Raw genomic sequence first — 21393 nt, 5'->3', positions numbered from 1 at the left:
TGAAGCTGCACAGCCATGCGGCTGTGGACCTGAACACAGGATTATTAGAGCTCATAGAATCACACATCTTTCCGTTTCTACAGAAAAAGGTAAAAATGCAACCAGAAGGGTACTTTGTCCCTGTCAATGCTTTAGGAAGATACAAAACTCTCTTTCTCTACAGTAAGGTGTGGCCTATATCCTAGAGGTGGCATGAGACAACACAACATGTGCCTCAATTGTGGTAATAGGCATTGAAGAGAACAAGCTATCAAAAAGTGCCCTTTTTCCAACTGAGGCTCTAGACATGGCAAAGGCAAGTAAATCCCTTTAATTTTCAGGACTGCTCCAGCTATTTCTGGCTACAGTAGTTCTTCATTAGCTTCTAAACTACATAGACATTTCTATCAGAGCAAAATGAGGGAAAAACTCTACTGCTCTGATCTGGAAGTCTTTTATACTCACTTTTCATTGGCCACGCAGACTGCATAAGGAAGAAAGAGGCCACTCATTGTAACCAATGGAAAGAGAAGAATAAAATTACAGGGGCAAAATATAATTAACCAAGTTGACCATGACACAAATGTTACCAATCTGACATATACAGTGTCAGAGTCTTATTTTAGAGCTTTAACACAGAGTGTGGTCAACATCTTCTCTATCTGTATCTCTAGAAGCACAAAATAAAACGTCCTGGAAATATTCCAGGAATATCTTTAGAAATATTCCTAGAAATATCCTTGCCACTTCCAGAAGTCTGGGTTTCACCGCCCTGTATCTCTTTCAACTATTATCCAGGTTTTGCCTGCTCAGCTTCACATTCTCATTATGCCCTTCTTGTTGGTAGAGAAATTATTGTAGCTGACACAGTAAAAGTCATATCAACTAAGATCAGCTTTTACTATTTTATAGACTGACCTCTATCCCAAGTCATGTAGGCCTATGTCATCTTTTGTTTGTCCAACATATAACTGAGATTCTAGGCAACATCTCTGATTTCAAGCAAGACAACTCCTGAACTCCCAATTAGAACATTTATCAAGATCATACCAAATAGTAACTCATTAATTTCCTCACCCAGTTCCAGTGCTTTCTTTTGGCAAATAAGTCATTCAGAAAACTCCAGCATGGAACAAGTTCCTAACTGTACTCTCACTGAAATAAAGGAGATAATATTTGCAGGTACAATCAGTATTTGAATACTGGACTGAAAGACAAGTGCTTTCACCCAAAGAAAAGAAAATGAAAGCTTGTCCTCAATTATGTACATTCATGCATGAATGAACAGACATAAGACATAACAGACATAAGACACATCATTAGCATTAATATATAATGAGAACTGGTTCTATGTGTCATTAGAATAAATCCATATTTAGTCTATGAAAATATAAACAAAGTATGAAACTACCATCATAGCAGCACCAGAATCTTAAAGACCTGTTTAAGATTTGAAAATGCAAGTTTGGTTTTATTAATTTTACTACATACACTGCACTACAGATACTATACGAAAGAAGAAAATACTTAAATATGCCATGTGTAGTCAACCTATAGAACCTAATTACTGAAGCTGATTTACAAAGCAGGAATGTCGTAGCCATGCAAGTTACAGTAGTGGTCTCTCACGCTTCAGCAATATAACTCGTAATCTCTGCTGGTCATAAAGAAGCCTCTTTAGAGCAGCAGTGGGGATTAGAAGTACACAGCTGTCCTGGTTTCAGCTGGGATAGAGTTAATTTTCGTCTTGGTAGCTGGTATGGGGCTGTGTTTTGGGTTTAGGATGAGAACAATGTCGAGGATACACTGACGTTTGGTTCTTGCTAAGTAGTTGCTAAGTGGCGCTCACAGTGGTAAAGGACTTTTCAACTGCCCATGCTCTGCCGGGTGCACAAGAAGCTGGGAGGGGGCACAGCCAGGACAGCTGACCCAGACTGGCCAAAGGGCTGTTCCATACCATATGGCATCATGCTCAGTATATACGCTGGGGGAAGAAGAAGGAAGGGGGGACATTGCATATGATGGCGTTTGTCTTCCCAAGTAACCGTTACGCATGATGGAGCCCTGCTTTCCTGGAGATGGCTGCACACCTGCCTGCCGATGGGAAGTAGTGAATGAATTCCTTGTTTTGCTTTGTTTGCGTGCATGGTTTTTGCTTTGCCTATTTAACTGTTCTAATTTACTTCAATTATTAAACTGTTCTTATCTCAACCCACGAGTTTTCTCCCTTTTACCCTTCTGATTCTCTCCCCCATCCCACTGGCGGGGAGTGAGCGAGCGGCTGCGTGGTGCTTAGTTGCTGGCTGGGGTTAAACCACGACAACAGCTCACAGTGAATTATTTAGATGCTGGAATGTTTGAATCTTACCTTCACCTGAAAAACAAACAAAAAAAAAAAACAAAAAAACAAACCAAAACCCCAAAACCAAGAAAATACCAAAATGCTCTAAAAATCTGAAACTTTAGTTTTTAAGACGTGATATTGGTATTTGATTGGACAGAAATCTAATGATGGAATATTGCGGGTTTAATAGTTGCACCACTAATTTCCATTCAGGAAAATTTCACGATCTTCTCTTATTTTGTCTTCATTTTTGTTACAGTATTTTATAGGGTTAAAAGAATTATGGGTAGGCATCCATAACACAATGTTATGGATAATCACCACAAACAGAGCAGGACATATCCATCCTTATTTTTTTTAAAAGGCAAGGTGAAATTTGAGACATGCATATTTCCTGTAACAATATTCTGGTATCTCTAAGAAAGATCACATTCCCACCTACCTTTGCATTCTCTCAATTTCTTCAAGGTTTCCAATAAAAATGAACATTTACCCTTTGACATGAAATACAAGGTCAGACAGATTAAGTGATTGCAAACAGCCATTACTTTCCTGTCATCAGCCCAATTAAGATTTCCAGCTGTCAGTATCTAACATTGCTGCACCATTAAAAATAAAGGGACATTCAGATGCATTGATCTGTGTCAAAAGAGCTTTACTGGGGGGAAAAAAGGGCAGAAATTATAATTGTCTTAAGGTGTCAAATTATGAGATGAAAATGTTAGAAGGAAGAAAGGGAGAGAGAACTCCTCCAGAGTTGCCCAGATGTCAGTTGATGCAAATGGACTAATTGTTGCTGCACCCACCATTACTCTTCACCTTTGACCAGGCACCCTGTCTTTGATGAAAAAGGTAAGATTTTCCAGAATAACCAAAGAGCTTATATGCTCCACCGAACCTATTGACTACAGGGAGATTTAGAAGGTATCTAGTAGGGGTATATATATTTTTCCAGACAACTATGTTTTAATTTTTGCTTACTTTTTATTTAAACTTTTATTTTTACTTTTACTTTACTTTTACTTTTTATTTATTTTATTTATTTAACTTTTTATTTTCTTCTATTTTGGAAGTTTTCCAATCAATTGTAACAAAAATATCTTTTTTTTTTTTATTTAAATCACATCTGGAAAAATGTATTATTTAGCAAGTACTAATACAATCAGTCATAAATAAAATGTAGTTACCACTTTACTAACAACATATTCTTGTCCTTTCTCCTTTACCAGTTTTGACAGGTTTTTTTGTTTTGTTTCTTTTTTTTTTAGTCTCTTAGAGTTTCTTTTTAAAATTTAACAGAGGGAAGAAATTAACTTTTTCTATATGAAGAAAATCTTCAACATAAAATTTTGACTTCAAAAAATAAGTAAATTGTGTTTGAAATGTAGTAACCACCACAAAAATTTAAACAATACCTTCTTGCACATGAAAAATAAGTATAAAAAGAGAAAATAATGAACAATGTTCCAGGATCATATATTAGACACCACTGTAACAGCTAAAACAATACACATAATATGTTCCATATAGTTTCCATGTTCAATATATTCTTTGTAATCTGAATGTAACAATAACAAAAGCTGCTTTTAAGCTCATTCTAGTTCAACTTCATGACAGGGGATCAGTAAAAATTTCAGATCTTCAGTACATAAGGATCATACTATCAAATGTATTTAGTCAGCTAAAACCAGAGAGGAAGCCAGTGAGGCTTATAAAAGATCCAAAACAATTAACACCTCTAAGACCTTGACGAGATCAATAGGATTAGTCGTTTACTAATATTATTTTCCTGGAGCCCTAAATACCTTTGTATATCTGCCCTGTTGCTTCTGAAAATTTGAAACCTTTGAAAATTGAAATATTAGTTAATTTGTCACCTCCAAAGCAGCAGCTACACAAGAGGGAGAGTCTGCTTGCATAACATAGTAAAGGTGTGTACACCCTTCATTTCAAGTTCACAGTAGAAGGATAATACCTGCGCTAAGTCATGCAAACCTAGCGAACAGCCATCCTTTTCACCTTCTCTGGGCTTCTGAACTACTAGATCAGATACTCTGCCTGATGACAAACAGTAAATATTTGACATTCTTCTTAAATGATAGATACAAAGGAAAGTGGTCTCTGCTTTTATACTGCCACTGAAAGTTTATGTTGGTCTTCTTTCAAGGTCAGATGAGGGCAGTTGGGATAAAATCACTTTTAGATAACAGTAGAGTTTTTTAAATCATGTTGATGGTGTGTATATATATATAAATATTCTTTTATCAAAATACTTCAAGCAATATTGAATTCACTGTGATAAACCCTACCTCCTGGGTTAGCAGATTTTCTTCTATCAGTACTACATTTATGGTGGGACTTGATGATCTTAAAGGTATTTTCCAACCTAAATGATTCTATGATTCTATGATTATGCTATTATGACAATATATTCTACCCTGGATATATTTTGATTATTCATTTGGAGTAGACAATATGGATGCTTCTCCCTGTGTCCCCCCAAAATGAGCCAAACAAGCCACAATGACCTGTCTCAACCTACAGAGAACTTGTTGCAGAGACAGGAACTGAACTCGAGCCATCCAAACCTCACAAAGCTGCTGGTTCTTACTTCCATATTGTCCTATGGTTCCTGACCTCAGTAAGCATCCTTGGCCACAGTATGGACATTCACACTGATTACCTTAGGTCAATGGTGCTGCATGAATGTAAATTACCATGCATATACAGCAGTAGTAAGCACTCTGCCATGTAGTGGGTAAACCTGGTATTGTTGCTATTTGTCTTCTGTACTATATCCACTCAGAAATAAAGTTGGCTCATTGTTCTCTGGCCTTGCCTGTTGCCCAACATACTGAACATGCCATTTCAGTTCTCTTGTTTTCCAAGGTGTTACAGAAACAACAGGCAGCTGTACTACTGTATTGTAATACATAGTATTCATTTTTTCCCTTCTGTTAAAGAAAAATTTCTATTTAAAACAGCTGAAGCGACACTGGCTGTCTCAGTAGTAGTCTCTCCCCACAATTTCACTCTGAAATAAACGCAAAGAATCAATCACATGAGGTAGACATCTCCCTTTTATCCAACATACTAAGTATAACAAAAGCCTTTTCATTACCAAATGGAGGTGTATTGTCCTGTAGGTAGTAGAAGGAGTAGTGATACCTTTTCATTGGAGGGAAAAAGTACTTTCATTTTAACCATGAACAAGTTTTTCCTCAGTTAATCACTGCTTTGAAGGAGGCAAGAAAAGGATGTTCCTAAAGTTATCTTTATAGATCATTTCAAAATAGCAACTTGGTGGCATAACAATGTTTCAATTTGATATATCTTTCACCGAGTACAAAATAGATGCTGCTTTTACTATCTGCAGATAAATCTGTGGATACTCAGCAATTCTGAAAACAAATCCAGAATTAGTTAAGTACAGACACATAGGGTCAGTAAATACTTCTGAAACTTTAAACTTTGGTCTCCCTGGGGAGAAATTCACCCCTATTTGAGAGTGGGCATGGAACTACTGCCGACTTAAATCCTGACTGATTTCTTAGTTGGTGCACTGACTTTGTACTAATGCTCTGTTAAAGAATGACTGTCCATTTTGTACCTCATTTTATCAATAACGTAGGTACAATAATTGCTCTCAGGATTACTGTGAAACGTACTTTGTTAATTCTGAATGACCTTGAGATTCATATACAGTAGTATCTGTCTAAATGCCAAGTATAACCCTTTAAAATGAAGACTTAGCTATGGGTGTCCCACAAGCCTTGAGTTTGGGTACACTGTCCCACCAGGAAAGAGACTGTGATCTGGAGTCACAAAAAACACTCTTCCCTTTCCTCCTGGACTGGGAGAAAACCTCACTCCATCTGAGCAGCAAAGCCTACATTTCCAAAGCTCTATCCTAAAACATACAGCTGTGTGGTAAGGGTAGCAAGTGGTGTTCGTAGTGACTGATAATTATCATGGTGTCCATTACACAGTTACTGATGGTGTAAGTGGGCAAAGCAGAGGAACAGAGCAAGTCTATGTGTATGTAGGGGGATGGCTGGGTAAAGAACAGAGTAAGCAGAGTTGAGCCACAAACTGTTGCTGATTTCTTCATTGTGTTATTATTTTCTATGAACACCCATCCTTCTGTCATTGTGCAGTAATTGCATCTTTTCTGTTTTGCAAAAGAAAACCCTACATGGACAAATCAACCACTTTGAACCCTTTAAGCTTTGAAGCTAGCAGGAGAGTAGGAGAGTCCATTCTTTGTATGATAGGCTGGCACTGGGTTATTAGTTCATGTTATTATTGCTTGACTAAGGGTCACTGAATTTTAACACCACTGTGGTCTTTTATGGCCTTTTAAAAATTTAAAGGGAGATGAGCCTGAGAGCTCAGTGCAGCGTTATCAGAGTCTGATTCTCTTTTCATTTTTCTTATGAAAGGCAAAGGTAGATACTCAAAGCAGGAAGCCCTGTTTGTTGTCATGATGAGAGAAGTTGATTAATGTAGTGGCTTATTTACCATGACTAAGATTTTCTACCAGCCTTTTCTTTTTCTTTTTTTTTTTTTTTTTCTCCCTTTCTCCCCCACCCTCCAGCATGGACACAAGTAGTAAACCATAGAGCTCTGCAGTATTTTGGAACAAATTTGGATTTTAGAAGCAAAATAAAGGGCTGCTCTGACATAGTCCCCACAATCAGTAACAGAGAATGCAGACAGATCACACAGGCAATAAAAAGAGCTAAAGTTATGGAATCTGGCTTCTAGCTATGCCTTATGGATACCAGTTTGAAACTGTAGCATCCATAAAAATAGTCCATATTCTATTAAAAAAGCTAAGCATTGCTGGGCAGGCTAGTTTTATCCCTATCAGAGACTGAACCACCAGTCTTCCAGATGATCATTAATTTAAAAGAATTGACCATTAAGAGTTTCTAATCAGCATAAGCTCCAGGCAGTAGGACCAACTTTAGTTATAGCCAAGACATGAATTTTCACCCATTCAGATAACATTCTACAATTTAACTAAACAGCTTTTGTCACAGTTGACTGCATACTTGACCCTTATGCTCCTCCTGTCCCACACCTTTCTTGATTATTGTGCACTGGCCCCCCATGATTTGTACAGTTCTGTAGACTGGTGAAGAAGAGCTGAAAATCCATTTGCACTGTCACAGCCAGAACCTGTCAGGGTGCATATAGTGTCCTCCCTTCTCTGGGACCCCCACAATTTAAGTCTGCACTCAGAGTTAGCTAGAAAACTGAGTACTTCAAAATGAGACAGTACTATCATTCAACAATTATTCATGACATAATGAAAGTTAAATTATTCAAAGTAGATATAAAATACTATCAAATTATATCACTATAGATCACTTTGAGATTTTTTTTTTAAATAATGTTTTCATTTCAACCACTGCAAAGGACTTCACAAAGTGCAGAGCAAGAGTTCAATTACTGTTGTATTGGTCCTGAAATAAAGGCAAAAGTTTTGAAAAGTACTCATAGCAATATTGCAGAACAATTACAGGTCAAAAATGAAGAAGAATCTCTCATTTGGAAAAATATAGGGAGAAATACTTAGGAAATAAGAATACAGTTATTAGCCAAATTGGGATTTGGACAGAATTCATACCATAATTTGTAACAACTGAAACACTACAAAAACTGTGTAAAAATATTAATGAACACAAGCGACTCCTACTCCTTACAAAGCCTTGGCTTTAAATCTCATTTAGAATTCATATAATATTTTATTATATATATTATATATTATTAGTATATATATTATATATTATTTTTAAAAGCAATTTCAGAAAAACACCAGATAGGTATTTTCTCAGTCATATGGTATCTCAGGTATCAATATGGTTTAACCCTCAAGAAGGTTATGAACCTTTCATAGCTTCTTCTAGGGTAATATGTTGAATTGAATCAGAACTAGATTACTTTTCTCAACTGTCCAAGAAAAAAAAAACCAAACACATCAAAATACCTGGAAATCTATAGCCATATGTTGTAAGAAACTGTCCAGCCTCATCAATCACCATGGAGCTTTATTTATGCACAGCTTTAATGAGCAAATCCACTGTAACCATGCACAGACTAGCAGCATATGCTACCCAACTGCTACCCCCTTCATGCCATTATAGAAAGCAGCATGCATAGACACATGGAAGCTGTGTCTGATCTAATGATCAATGTGGGCATCAAGTGATCCTCTATGAAAGCCACAGGACATCCTAAGGAACAAGTTAATCAGGTTTTCAGAAACTGAAACTAAACATTTGTTGCTACCTTTTTCCATCTTTTATAAGGAAGAAGAGGAGAAAGGGATGAAAATCCTAACCCTTAATTTACTCTTTAACCCTTAGTATATAAAGGAGTGTATAAGACACATTGCCTTTATGAAAAGAAAGTTCTTTTCCTTAAATAGGTTGTCTCGTGATAAGACAAAATATAGTACTTAGGAAACTGGCTTTACAGTCAACTTATATCATTATTAACTAACCTCAAATTTTCTGACCACTGTTATTTATACAGAAATGTATTTTCCTGGCCAAATCATCCAGTTTCTGCTTCTCTGGCACTGTGAAAACATCTGATTCAAGGACAACACAGAATCAATAACAAGTTCAGCAGTAGCTTTGTCTTACATGTCACCAGATTAAAATGGAAAGATATGGGAAGTCTGCATTTTCAGATTTTGAAGTATAGCTCTTCAGTGGAAATATAAATGAACAGAAACTTTCTGGCTAATCACCCATGCAAAAAGAACAAAACAGCAAGAGTGCCATAATTCTTGCTGAACAGCTCCTTCACGGTATCTCTCCACACTCTACACCCATTACAGTGGATTAATCCAATTATTAATTGACATAAAGTCTCCAGGTATGGAATAAGGATATCCAGTTGGGGATTTGATGTCAAATAGGCAGTTCAATTTTTGTACTCACATGCTAGCTGTATCAGATACATTTTCCTATATTCCTCCAGCAAGAAATGCTTTCAAAGGTCATCACTATTTTCTTGAAAATGGCAGCACTGGCAGAATGAGCTGTTGACATACTGTGTCCCTCAAGCAGGGGGACAGCTAAGCTAAAACTAAAGCATTGCCTACAAAAACAATACCCCACAAACCAAATTCCAATCCTAGAAACAATCAATTTAATTTAATTCTTAATATAATCCATTCTCTGGTGCAGGAATGGAAGGGGAAGGGAAAGGAGGAGGGTGGAGCACCTTCTTAAAGAGCCACAGAATCTGGAGGCACTGGGTTTGGGCTCACCAGACTTCAGAAAAGCCAAAGTTGATAAGTGTCTTCTGGTGAGGATCTCACTTCTTAGAAGGTGTTCAAAGTCTGATCATGGCTCCAAAGATTTAGCAAGTAGCTAGGGAGCTTTGGGAGCAGTTGATAAGCAGGATATAACAATGGTCCTCCTGCTGTGTTACAAGATGTTGTTGGGTTGAACATATATTGGGATAACAAGGCAACAAGGTAATGTTAATCATCAGCCTCCTCTAGGTGTTTTGTTGGGGTTTTTTGCTGTAGCTGAAATTGCTCAAAAGCTGATTCTCACTCATGAACCCATAAGTGGATTATCCCCATGTAATAAGTGTCTTTGGTCTTCACAAGTTTCACAGGAAATCTTTTGGTCCCAGTCTGATGTCACCGGTAAATGGGAGGGTAAACTGTTGTCTAATTGCTATTTCCCCATCATTCACTCAGGCAGTAAATTCTGTGTTTAAAAATTCATCAAAAATTTACTGGTTTTGGCTGGGATAGAGTTAATTTTCTTCCTAGTAGCTGGTATAGTGCTGTGTTTTGGATTTTGGATGAGAATGATGTTGATAACACACTGATGTTTTAGTTGTTGCGAAGTAGTGCTTAAACTAGTCAAGGACTTTTCAGCTTCTCATGCCCTGCCAGCAAGAAGCTGGGAGGGGGCATAGCCAGGACAGGTGACCCAAGCTGGCCAAGGGGATATTCCATACCATATGACATCATGCTCAGTATATAAAGTGGGGGGAGTTGGCCAGGGGGTGGTGACCACTGCTCGGGAACTGGCTGGGCATCGGTCAGCGGGTGGCGAGCAATTGCATTGTGCATCACTTATTTTGTATATTCTTTTATCATTATCATTATCGTTATTATCATTATTTTCCCTTCCTTTTCTGTCCTATTAAACTGTCTTTAACACGAATTTTACTTTTTTTTCTCCCAATTCTCTCCCCCATCTCCTTGGGGTTGGAATGAGTGAACAGCCATGTGGTGTTTAGCTGCCTGCTGGGTTAAACCACAACAAGCTATACGTACAACTTGCTTTCAAAAGCTCTTCTCTATGCAATGCCAGTGCTTTCTTCAGGTCTGTAACTGAAATAAGAAGTGCACAAATGTACTTGGGGGGTGTTTTTGGTCTCTGCTGGCCAATTAAATTTATCTGCAAATTTAAAGCAATGCAGTGATGAATATTAATAGCACTGTTACTATGTAAAGGCAGTACTGATATTGATGGATGGCTAAAAGCACGGAATAAAAAGGAGGGATATTCCTTTTCTTCAGTTAATGTCATTTTCCCACTCCCCAATCCGCTTCCCTCACACTGCCTTTCATAATGTGTGACTATTTTTATAAATTTCTCAAGAGGTAGGTACTTACTAAGTCTTTATAAAATTTTCCAGTAGTAGATCAGACGTTTATGCCCATATTCTGTCTTCTTTCACACTGCATGTAGAACTTAAGGAGGACGATCAGCAATTAGGATTGTGTGTTGGTTTCTGTAGAAGATTTCATGCATTACATAAGAGTCTGTTATGAAGTAATGATTACAGATACATTGCACTGTATTATTCAATGAACTTCCTAACAGGACAGGTTAGATGCATTTTGGTAACAAGCACTTTAACTTTAACTTTTACTTTAAAAGAAGCCATGATCTATATCTATCTTGATGATCATGATTTTATATAATCCTCAAAACTCCTGTGAACAATAAATTTAAATAAAAATGCATGATCACCTGCCATCCCCCATCTATCTGGGAAACTATATCTTGTTTTGTTCTGTAGTTGTTCCCTCAGAAGCACAGAAAAAGATAAACACGTCAAGTTCTTATGGTTCCAGACATTCCAGGGTCGTCTTTAATCCATATAACCCCTGAAGATGTGCTCTGGAATAATTTCAAGCAGATGCAGACCATAACTTTGTATTTCAACGTCTCCAAAGAATCACTAACTGAATCTGGTTTGTTATTAGTCATAGGGTAAATGATCAAAATGAATGTGAAAAATGAATAGCAGGCACAGATAGACATCAACCTAAACTGTCATAAGTATTACGACTCTTTCAGCTACCGTGTAGCCTCTCTCCTGGGAAACATGGAAATGGATATAAAATCCAACAGGTACAGACCCCGGTGGCCCTTATCTGAACTGAGTATTTTAGCTATCCGTCTGTACTTTAAAAAGTGCATTACTTTCTTCCATAGCCACATTTTGAAATAAAGGCAGCTGTAGCTGATCCACTGTACATCCCCATCCTATAGATTAATATATTCAGAAAGTTTTATTAACCTGGCTTTAGCTTGACCATACTAGTTACAAAGCTTCTTTTTTACTGAGGCACAGGCAAAGCAAGTGTGACTCATCTGCAATACATGAAATAGATATAAAAAGACCCAAAGACAACAGTGAATTTTTATGGTCATCAACGTCCACACTTTACAGTGGGAGATCAAATCCATACCAATCTTGAAAGATGTCTATAATTTCTAATAACTGAGTCTTCCCATGCACACATAATAGAGAAAGCAAAATTTCAGTTCTGACGTGTTCAGTAAGTTCAAAGTGATACCCAGGATCTGAATATTAGAAACACTTAGCATGTGAAGCCAGAAATGGCTACTCTATATTTATCTTTAAAAGAAAAAAACAATAATTTGACCAAATTCTTTAGCCTGCAATTTAACATATATTTTTATTGCAAGCTAGTCTTCCATCCAAAAATGAGATCTTTTTCACATTAAAGAACTAGTTATGTCCCTTGGAAATTTATTTTAAATATATCTTGTTTTCATTGACACAAGTTTGCAGCATAATCATCTTCATTTACACAAATCACCACTGTCATTTCTCAGGGACTTGTCAGCCTTGTTCAACTTCCCATACTCTGTCACCACGTGTCAAAAAGAAAACATTATGCCTTATTAAATGACATTACAAATAGAACCTTCATCCCAAACCAAAACTGGCTAATAACCTCCTGTGGCTTTTCAAAATCCTTTCTATTTATACAGAATCTAAATTTAATTATTTTTACAGCCACTCAGGGAGAAAGTAACTACATTTCTCAATTCTCAGGCACAGGAGTACGGTTTAAAAGGATGCTGGTGTAAAAGTGACTCTATACAGGATGACATCTCTGCTTATATGTATCCTAATTAAATTAGTCAGATTTCTGCCAGATACAATGGTCGACTTGAGTGTTTGTTTTGTAATTGGGCTTTAAGTGAGCAAATATTTCAAGTAGTTGATAGCATATCAAGACAGAAATTTATAAAAGGGAGCAGAAACTCATAAAAATATCTCAGGAAGCATATCTAGATTCCCATTACAAAACATACGATAATAATTTTCTCCCCGACAGCAATGACCTTGCTAGAAAATTCTGACACATTAACATGATAGCTAAAGGAAAATATCCAAGTTTTGATACCCAGTTTTCTTGCCAGCTCCATAGAACAACCGACTGCAGATACAGTTAATCATTGCATTGACTCTTCACAAATCTGCCCTTCCCCACATGCACAATATTTATGAAAGGGATTATATGATTTGACTGCTTACAATTGCAGGTGCTGGATTTTATGACCCACACACTCCAATGGGGAGTTGTGCTTTTAAGTGCATAATCTAAATGCAAAAACTTTTGAGCAAGCTTTAAACAGCTGGTAAAATGGTATTTACTAGCAAATCCTTGGGACCCTCCCTGCCTTACATCTCAAAAGTATATAGACACTACTGTCGTGCCAATCAAGTGAGTAAAATCTCAGCTAGGAAGGTAAATTTACATGCAAAACCATGCCCATGCAGCTACACATACTTAGGTTCTTGAACTAAGTCAGCATTAAGTCAGGTTTTTCTGGGGCACTTTCATGCTCATTGAAGCTATGTCCTAAGGTACTAATAAGTTTTAGCAGAAGGAACTTCCTTTCCATTTTGTTCTTGTCCATTTTGTATATATTGCCCTATACATTAAAAAGCAAACAAACAAATCACATTAGTCTCCTCTGAGAAGTACAGGTACATCACAAGTTGAAAGCAATAAATAAAACATTTCTTTTCTCTACCAGGTGGCAATCTGACACTTGTCTTTGCAAGGATAAATCCAGAAACTTACCTTTTAGAGTTGCTTGTTGATTTTTGTTTGTTAAGCAAAGTAAAATTTTAAACTGATTTCAGAAAACATATCTTACAGAAAAAACTAGACTGGCAATATAATTGGAGCCACTGGCAAAACTCTTTAATATAAATGTATATGATTATTTTAAAAGAAGGGAAGAAGTTGATTTGCCCCCTCTCCAAGCTTTTTAATTTTTCCTCTTTGGCAAGGGTTGTGGGTTGGGTTTTTTTTTAATTACATCCCAGAGACAAAACCCTCCAGAGTTTGTGAAATTGTTATTACATTTACATTTCTGCTAAAAGTGCTTTGGCCAACACTTTCCTGGTAACAGGCACTTCTTGTGTAACAGTTCAGAAAACAAACTGTAGATCTGAAACCAGAAAGTTTTTCTAAACAAATGTTTGGACTAGTCTTCGTACTTACTCTCCAGTTAGGTGGAGCATGATTTTAAAACTATTTTTATGTCTGAAGAGGCAGACAGGCTTCTATTGGAATTTTGGAAGTCACCTACCTTCTATGCCATATGACAGGGTTACTTTATTTCTGCATAGAACATTTGTTGCTCTTCTCCCACTAACTTTCTTTGTATCTGTCTCATTTGCATTATAGCACTTTCAAGTCACAGCCCTGAAGGTGTCATGTTTAATTTACTTAATGAATATATGATAATTTATGGCTGTCCTGTTGCTTGATGGTGCATAAATGTTCAGCTAGATTCATCATCTTCAATTGGCTTTCAAGGAAAAGATACCCTAAACTTGCAGATGTTGAGGTAAATGATAGCACTTTGAAGAGCAAAGCATGTCCAAAGGATGGAGACATATGACTTCTGCTTTGTGACCTAATTCTCTAGTTTACGTGAATAAATAGCTTCATAATAACAAAACATTCTCTCTTGTAACTACTAAATCATTTGTAGCATTTTAGTATTTTTGAAGGGAAGGGAGGTTGGTTGTAGTATTTCACAGGACAATGATGAAAAAAAATAACTCATATTTAACACGACTGATTTTTCTTAATTATTTTGTGCACTGCATCTTTCAATTTCTAAGAAATTCTGCAAATAATAACCATTTTAAATTTCTGTACTTGGTGATAGAGAAGGCATATCCAGTGTGATCTGTATTATGGACATTTTGCTTTATTTCTTTATGTGTATGTATTAGACACAGTCATTAATGTAATTATTTTGATTGACCATAGACAGTTATTCTGGATAAGGTCAAAAAAGTGTAGATGTTTAGCTGAAGTGCTTGAGTCAAGTAGTATGAACCTGAAGTTGCACAAAAAGTCTTGCCAACAGAAACGTTAAGGTACTTCTTATAAACATTCCAACAATCCCATGAAAACATCCTATCCTGATGATTTGTTACTTCTAGTCTCCTGCTCCAGTAACCAAAAACCACAGAACAATATAATAAAAAATATTAAAGGGAAACACGTAAGTGAGGCCTTTCAGAGCATTTTTTTTTTAAGTTACTATCATAGAAACAGACAAAATTTTTATCAAAGCCCTTAATCTTCACAGTAAGTGCAGTGCCTCCATTTAGGACTGTCCTTATTTTCTCCTGTTTCTCTGCCTACTCCTTAAGCTGTTTGCTTTTGCTGTTGTTTTCTCTTCATTCCTTTGCCTTACTCTCAACTATTATATGCATTATCATAACTTCTGTCAGTATATGGTTCATGTTCTCTCTGCACAGTTCTCTGAGGAAGCAAATCGACTGGAGCTTACTCTGGAGCTCAAAGTGTGAAAATAAATGATTTCTGATTCTAAAGTGTTTGGGGTTGTTTGGTTTGGTTTTCTGTGGTTGTTTGTTTGTTTGTTTGTTTGTTTTTAAAAAAGGGAAGTCCTACCTTCAGTTACACTGATAAGAACCTTACTATTTGGAACAAGCCTTTCTACCTCCTTGGTGCCAAATACCCTACATCATCTCCCTCACTCTATACCTTTAACTGAACAGTCAAAGCCAGTAGACTTTTTGTGAAGTATCCTTCCTAAAGCAGAAAGCCACTGAAAGATGAGACATTAAGTACAGGACCACAAAACTCATCTCACTGGCAAAAATTATTTTCGTAGAGGTGGTGTGCAATGCCTTATTTTATTTAGCTGCATTTCACCATTTCACCCTTCTTTGCTTCTCGCTTGTTACATTCACCTTGGTCACTTAAAGGGCACTAGTGAACCAGAGGCAAAAATGAACACATAACCAATACTAACACTGTGGCTTGGTCTGGGAAGAATTCAGGACCAAGAGTGTACAGCTGAAGGGTTTTCTGGCATCTCATTTGCAGAAAGCTCCAGCTCTCTGAGCAGCTGGAAGAAATATCGCAGCTGTTACAGCCCTGACAATCAGTATGCTCTGCTGAGGATGGCTGCTGTGCAAATGGTCCTTTGTGGCATACACAAGATACTTCATTGGCCGTAAGTGGCAAACAAACTGCAGTTTGGGAATTCCTGATGCAAAGAGTTGTCCTGCTAATACTGGATAAAGCTGGTTCTAATCCCAGTTTTACAAGCCATACTTCATAATTAAAAATCAACGTAAAGTGCTGTGGGGAAGATTTTAATTTTTCATCCGGACTTGTTTACTTGTCTCCAAATGTGTTGTAAATGACAAAGAACTGTATAAGGTATAATTTTCTTTGCAAAGTTCTTCAATATCACTACTCAGAGAAAGTAAATCTGTAGTATTACTACATCAGCATATTGAAAAGCTGGTACCTTTTCAAACACATATCCCCAAAAAGGTAAGTCAGGAAGCAAAAACCAAAGTGTGTTCCCAATCATAGGGGCAGGTCCCATGATAAACAGGCATGCTGGACACACGGCGATCAGGAACACAATGCACAAATGATTCTTGTGGGTCAAGACATCTTCGCTTTCCAAAGTGATGACAAGTGGACCATAATGAACAGATTCCTCAAGTGGGAAAAACAGAAGCCAAAGGTCAACAAATGAAGGACAGAATAAAAGACTTGGATGGTTTCAGAAGTTTAAGCTGGTGAAGGCCTAAAACTATATTTATACAGTTGTTTTCACCTTGAAGAATCAGAGCGCTTCATCATAAAGGTCCCTCAGTTATGTGTGTAGAAGTCTTTTTATGCAAAGACAAAGTATAACTCTTTCAAAGACGGAACAATGCAGGGTTTGATGGTTTTGGGGGCTGTTTGGGTGGTGTTGCTTTTTTTTTTAGGGGGAGGGGGAGAGGGCATGAAGGGAATTAGGTTTTTTGTTGTATTTTTTACCATTTCAGTACAAGAACAGAAAGGTGCCAAATTTAAGGATGTAGAATACAATCATCAGGATTCAGAAGTAGGCTGAAATCTGAACTTGATACTAGATTTTGTGAAACATCTGCTGGTCAAATTCAATCTGTAATGACCATAAACAGTCATTACTTTGTCAGCTGGTAAATCCTCAGAAAGACAAGTAACAGCTATTGAGTCTAAGCTTCTTGCAGTATCTGAAATCAAAGTTCCTTTTGAAATATCTTCAATGATAAAAAAGAACTGTCCCTCTCATATGACAGGACACATTATAACGTTCTTACAACAGGGATTTTTTTTTTGGTAGAGCTTTCTATTTATTTATTTGTTTGTTTGTTTGTTTATTTTAAAAAGTACTAAGACCTGAACATCAAAAATACTTTATTCAAGTGAGCTCTTTTCTGCTTCTGATTGATAGTATCACATTTCTAAGATGAAAAGCAAAAAGTTATGTTTCTTAAATGTTAGATTATAATGAAAGCAATTAATCTTCAACTGCTCCTTATTATTTCTCATTAAAACAGCATCTAAGTTCAATATTAGGTACAATGTATATTGTGGGAGCACAACGGGCATTGTTCAAATCTCCTATTCAGAAAGTGCATTCAAGTAATGAGCTTTTGTAGGATGTCAGTAATCTAAGAACACCCACGTAAATTCCCCAAGATTATATGTTATTATATAGAATGTAGACAGAATTATCACACCTAATAAACATCACAGGTAGAAGAGTTTTGTTTATACCTCACGATAGCCTTTGAGTTTTGAAGCTCATTTTCAAACTAGCTATTTATATCAATGAATAAATAAGGTCTGAGTCTTCACCTTCATAGCATTTTTATGCCTTATTTTTTAAGCTGTTATAATCACCAGAGTCAGAATGAATGAAATGTGTGTGCAAGCCCAGTTAGAAACACAAGGTAGTAAAGAATTTGATTTTGGCAGCATTGTATACTCAATTCACATTCATTTTGCTTGGTATGCATTACAACACAAGATTCAGTGGAAAGTAAAGTTGGATTAAGTGTGATCTAAAACTTACTGCTGAGTGAGAAATCCAGAGTCCAGCTCCCAAAGGTACCAGAACTTCTGAATTGCAAGATCAGAAAGTTTTCTTGTAGGCAAGAATGAAATGAGTAATAACAAGGTTTCAGTAATCATTCTGAAACAGATTAAAAACACCAACTGTGTATAACTTATTACTGTACTGTTCTCATCAGATCATTTAACTGGCACCCTACACTTCTCTGTATGACTTGCAATTTGCTGCTTGCTAGTTTCACCCTTGTGTTAGAGCTCAATACTACACTGATACAACTCTTTTTTAATTCAAAACAATTGCCACAGACTCAAATACATAAAGGGGAGAGGTTTGGTGTTTTAACCATGTAACTGTTACAGGTGACACTTATAGGTCATTCACAGAGGAGGTGTTGTCATTCAATGCCTACTTGGTTTACTCCTGTGACTGGTTTTTGATGCAGTGACCAATAGTCAGACTACCTGTAGATACCCCACCACATAGATACTTTTTGTTACCTATTAATTTCAAAGAGCTATATCTACTCTGGAAATCATTTCTGCAAGATTTTTCCTGCTAGATCTTTATTTCCTGAAAACTTTCTATTAATAAGTACCACAGGTATTTTATAAACATGTATTTCTAGGACATCTATACACTGATATTTATATAATCTTACTAGATACACCAGATGGTTTAATTATAAAAGCAAAATTTGCCAGATAAACATTACTGCTAGTTTTATACATACATTTTCCTGTCAATAACTTGTCTTTCCAAGCTAAACACTTTTGTGTAATAGCTAATTATATTCTGTGAAAAACAAATAATCCTTTAACCCTGCATCATTTGGGCCATCATTATCTATCAACCACATATGCTAAAGCTGACATTACCAAATATCCTTTTGGACAGCCAAAAGAGACAAACATACTTTTTTGCTACAGAATAGTGCACATACCATGCACATTATTTGTTATTTATGAAGACCCTCCATTTGTAAGTAACACACTGAAGCAACCAAAACCAGTAAATGGTACGTGCTCCACAATGCAGGCTATCAACCTAGCACCATTCATTCAGACAAAAGAAGCAGTTAATTTCTTATTAAGCTAGTTACCTCCCACAGTGTGTGGCTGCAGAATTTATCAATTTTGGTTTTGAATAGCCTTTAACTTCTTGATATCTTTTTCTAAGTATAACTTTAAAAGTAACTTGCAATGGATACACAGCACAAGATAAATGGGAAAAATACTATTCAGAAGTACTCAAGCAAGGCTTTTCACTTTGAAAAAGGACCTTACCCTGGAATGTTTACCGTACACAAAGCACAGATGTATTGCTCACATACAAAATGTAAAATCTCATGTGTTTTACTTGAAGGATTAAAAGCTGGCTCTGACCTGGCTGGGATTTCACCCAATGGATATATCTGTATTGAGTATTTATTGATACGCACAATCTTGATCTCTTTACACACATCTGACCTCTAACATTCACATTAAGTGGAAATTAGTGGCTCTACAGGAATGAAAGGAATTTTTATTTTTTTTTTTTAACTTCCCCACAAGCTCTGATATATGGAGCTTAAGCAAAATACAAAAGCAGCACCACAGAAGACACAGGTGCTTTGCAAAACACAAAGATAGTCCAGAGCTGGAGAAGGTTTCTAAAACTTGCCTTAGTACCTTTATTCCCTGCAACCTTTAAGTCCTACTCCCAGAGCATCACAGGCTTTCACCTCTGATTTTATGTACCCGCAAAGCTCTGTCTTTTCCTTTTCCTTAAAAAAAAAAAAAAAAAAAAAAAAAAAAAGATGAACACAAGTGGAATACTAGATGTCACAAGTTAACAATTTAAAGTTAAAAAACAGAGAAAAACAACCACTATTTAAAAAATACTTAATATTTTTTTTCTGAATTTATTGCTGTCAAAATTGAAGCTTAGAAGATTCAGACAGTGAGATATAACGTATCTGGCTTCCAACATCACATTGCTTATAGGACTTTTAATAGGCAAGAAACAAATATATGGAGAAGTATCCAGCACAGAAGAGATGAGCACTTTCAGAGTATTTGGGGGAATATTGCTTTCTCAGACACTCTCCCCATGCCATACTTCTTATTGCATTCCCTAGAGCATAGAAGCTACCCAGAAGGTGTTTTCATCTAGTACAGCTGCTTCTAAATCACCCGCACATTCTTCTCAGTTTTCATCTGGCTATTACACGAACACAACCCTTTTTGCATCACCTGCTATAAATATTTATTTCATTCTAGGCACAAAGCAATCTTTAGAACTCCCGTACTGAGGCTTAGCTTGTGCCAAACAAATACCACAACAAAAGGCATGCAGTCTTCATCAGAATCATGATGTCTTTGCGTCTGAAGGCAGCAAGTGGTGTGAGTTAATTACAGCTAGCTGAATTATCTGGGTGCCAAATACAGAGAGATTACCTAGCAGTTTTGTTCTGCTTGTGGAAAAAAACCCCAAACACAAAATAACAACAAACACTGTTCACATTTTACTCCTCCCAACCCACCCCCACTTAAGTACTTTTAAAAGTCTGTTCCTCTCCCTGCCTCATATGCACACTTTAGATGGAACCAGGAACATGAATGAGAAAGGAACGGAAGACAACCATAAAAGGCACCGAACAAATACACAATGCAAATTTCAAAAAGGCAAAATTTCTGAACTCCAAAAGTGACATTTTTGCAATTACAACACATGTCTGAATATGGTCTAATCATGATTTGGACGCTTCATAACAGTTTTCTCATGCATGCATTCCAGCAAGGCACACAGGTGTGTTGCTGCAAGTCATTCTGCACAAGTGAGGTTTCACCTGGTAAACAGAATCAAGGAGTAATATCCTTGTTACTGTGCTCACCACACCTCTCTTCCTTTCAGCATGGTCTGCAGCAAAGCATTTCAGAGTGCTGTGTGTCACAGAGTGGCACTGTGCTGCAGCTCTGATCCAACATCATGCTTAAACATGTACTTCACTTTAAATACCAGAGACATCACAGAATGCATGAATGCATTGTGTAGGGCAGCCCAGAGTGCAGCCTGAAGGGCCAAGCAGTCACCTGCCAGCATTGCTCACTCAAGGAAAATCCACAGAGCTGATCTGGCATATACCTGTTCATATTTAAAAGAAGAAACAATGGGTATTCCCAATGCTCACCTCAGAGCCAATGCTGTGCATCCTCTAGTATTAAGTTCAGGCTGAAGAAAACGACTGGTTCTTCTCATCAAAGGCCTTCCTTATACTGATTTCTAAAGGAAGACCTATGTCCCCAAATACAAGTAATGATCAGGTTTGCAGTAATCTAATTTCAGTCTTAAGTGCAGCCTGCCTGAAAGGACAGATTTTGG

This window comes from Platalea leucorodia (genome assembly GCF_965183815.1).
Source record: "Platalea leucorodia genome assembly, chromosome: 7".
NCBI classification, from domain to species: domain Eukaryota; kingdom Metazoa; phylum Chordata; class Aves; order Pelecaniformes; family Threskiornithidae; genus Platalea; species Platalea leucorodia.
This window is presented reverse-complemented; position numbering follows the sequence as displayed.